A 2912-nucleotide genomic window follows, 5' to 3' on the forward strand; every position below is an offset into this window, starting at 1 on the left:
AATATTATAAAATGCATTCATGTTTTTGGTTTAAAAGGCATGGCATTTTTTAAACAGTTCTGTGACACATTATGCCTATGACCCTCACACGGAGCCAGGAAAGGCTTTCTGAAACCATACAAGTAAAGAGGCATTATATTAAGGTTGGACATGATGTACTATGGAGCAAATTACTACTACATTATAGTGTCTTTTTAGCTGCTGGAAATATTTACTCATAATTTATATTGACCTGAAAAATAGACATTAAGTTCATGTGTATACATGATACAACAGACATTTCAAATAAGCATCATTGTAGGGTGTGCAGCTATGTGTAGGCACAAAGGAAGTACTGCACTGCTGTGTTTTATGAAGCCACCTAAACAACAGTCAGGGAAGTTCACAGTAACTTTGAATGCTTTTTCTATGACCATTCATCCAGGTTCAAGCCCTGTTGTACCTATAGTCAGAGCATGAGTATACACATCCTAACCTCCCTCTACCAAAGTCAGTTTCCCTAGGCTTGGTAAAGTCACTTTTCTACTCTGTTCATAGACTGAAGAGTGCAGGAGTTATCAAGTCTGCTGCCACTAAGGCAGCTCTGTGTGAAAGGTACATGCTTTAAAACACACATAAACATCTTCAAATCTTACCAACGTTACAAATAATAATTTATTTTTTCTTTATTGATAAATTTTTTATTCATTTTATGTACCAATCGCAGATCACCCTCTCTCTTCCCTCCTCCTGCTCCCCCACCAGCCTCCCTTTATTTCTAGTGGAGCATTTTTAGATTGAGAATGGGCACTTTTGTTGGGACAGACATTCAGGTCATACCTCATCTTCACCTGCATGATCCATGGGTTCAGAAGTCAGGAAATGACAGGATGACTGGCAGGAATCTGGTTCTAGGAGTGATCTTCTTATCAGAGACTACATTTGGACTTCTGAGCAACTCTTCTGTCTTCTGCAATTACTTACTGCTTTCCTTGACAGGGTACAAGCTGAACTCCAAAGACTGGATTCTGAACTACTTTATTGTAGCCAATTTCTTAACTCTGCTGTGTAAAGGAGTTTCCCAGTCCATAGCAGCTTTTGGGTTGAAAGTTTCCATAACTGAATTTGGATGCATGCTCCTTTTCTACCTTCACAAATTCAGCAGGGGTATATGTATTTGCTGTTGCAGCTTCATGAATTTCTTCCAGGATATCAACCTCAGCAACAGTGATTCCAAGTGAGCAGAGTCTAAAGACAAATCATTTAAGCCCATTGGCTTCTTCCTATGCTTTTGTTTCTTTCTGAACATCCTCATGAGTACTTATGATCTCCTCTACATGACTGGAAAATTGGAGCATAGAAGCATGACAAGTATACAAGACTTTGGCTACTGCTCTGTTTCTCTTGACAAAATCTGATCAAATTTTGCATGCTGTATTCCTATCTTTCCCTGATGCTGTATGTGTGGGCCTCATGGTCTGGGCCAGCATATCAACTGCTTTCACCATTTATAGGTACAAGTAGAGGTTGCAACACATTCCTAGGACAAAAAATTCCCCTAGATATTATACTGAGTCCAGTGCTGTCAAAAACATCCTTCTTCAGGATAGTATTTTTATTTTCTTTTATACAATCACCTGCCTCTTTCAATTGCTCGTGGTCTTCTTGCATAATCCTAGCTGGTTCCTAGTAAATACATCCATAGTCATTTCTGGGTGTTTCCCAACTGTGCGTTCCTTTCTGCTCATGACCTCCAGCCACTGTGTTCTCTGGATGAGAATCTCATAAGACTCTGATATGATTAAAAACATGAACTGGCCAGGCGGTGGTGGCGCACGCCTTTAATCCCAGCACTCGGGAGGCAGAGGCAGGCGGATCTCTGTGAGTTCGAGGCCAGCCTGGTCTACAGCGTGAGATCCAGGAAAGGCGCAAAGCTACACAGAGAAACCCTGTCTCGAAAAACCAAAAAAAAAAAAAAAAACCATGAACTGAAAGTCTGCATTTTTCTTAATTAATCCTTTATACCTCAGAATGCTATGCACATTATGGGCAGTCATCATATAAGAACTTTGGTGTGCATGTATAAACCTTTGTGTTGTAATGTCTGTATGTGCTTTAATGCACCTGTGTTTAGGCAAGTGCACAAAAATTATCTCTCAGACTGTGTTACCATAAATTCATGCAACATATTTGTCAAGTTGTTGGTGATATATGCTGTGGAAGCCCATATTTAGGGTTCCTAATGGCTTTACCAAGCCGGTGTGCATTCATGTGGTTGGGCTTACAACCCATGAGAAGGCAGAACAGAAAGTCATAAAAAGACAGATACACAGGAAGTAGCTCACTTGCTGCGGGGAAGGACAGAAGCAGCAGTGAAGGGTAACAAAGGGTTTTTAGCTCTTAGCTATTGCTCTGACCTCTTGGGCTTTTAATCTGCATTTGGCTCTGTGTTTCTCATTTAAAAAGACTGTCACATCTACATTTGGCACCCATGTGGCAAGAATTCATTAAAAAACACTTGGCTTGGCTTGGCAGCAGGCCCAGTTTCCACATGGCTAGATTTAAGCTTTTAGCCAGAACTTGTGGCTAACCTTTCTTGCTCTCTCTATCTCTCTCTCTCTCTCTCTCTCTCTCTCTCTCTCTCTCTCTCTCTCTCTCCCTCTTTGGATTCACATTTCAGACACTAGGTAGCTGTTCTGAAATTCGCTCGGATTTCTAATGTTCTAAGCAGACTTCGTATGTCAATTAAGATATCAGATATTAAAAAAAACTATTTAAAAGAGAATTTTTTCCACATTTAAAAAAATGGGTTTTATGTGTACATTGGAAGAAAACTGGGTTTTGTTTGATAAAATTTTAGGCAGTCTGAAAATGGAACAACTATATGAGACAATTAATGTTGAAGGGATTATGCACATTATTACTTTTCTTAT

The 2912-nt window shown here is 39.7% G+C and overlaps 1 pseudogene; it reads left to right on the forward strand.

The window, feature by feature from the left end:
- Positions 1 to 812: 812 nt before the first annotated feature.
- LOC128124326 (vomeronasal type-1 receptor 4-like) lies at positions 813 to 1767 on the forward strand (annotated as a pseudogene).
- The last annotated feature ends 1145 nt before the right edge of the window (positions 1768 to 2912 follow it).

The sequence above is a fragment of the Peromyscus californicus genome, unplaced genomic scaffold (assembly GCF_007827085.1).
Source record: "Peromyscus californicus insignis strain IS unplaced genomic scaffold, ASM782708v3 Scaffold_4__1_contigs__length_199733344, whole genome shotgun sequence".
NCBI classification, from domain to species: Eukaryota; Metazoa; Chordata; class Mammalia; order Rodentia; family Cricetidae; genus Peromyscus; species Peromyscus californicus.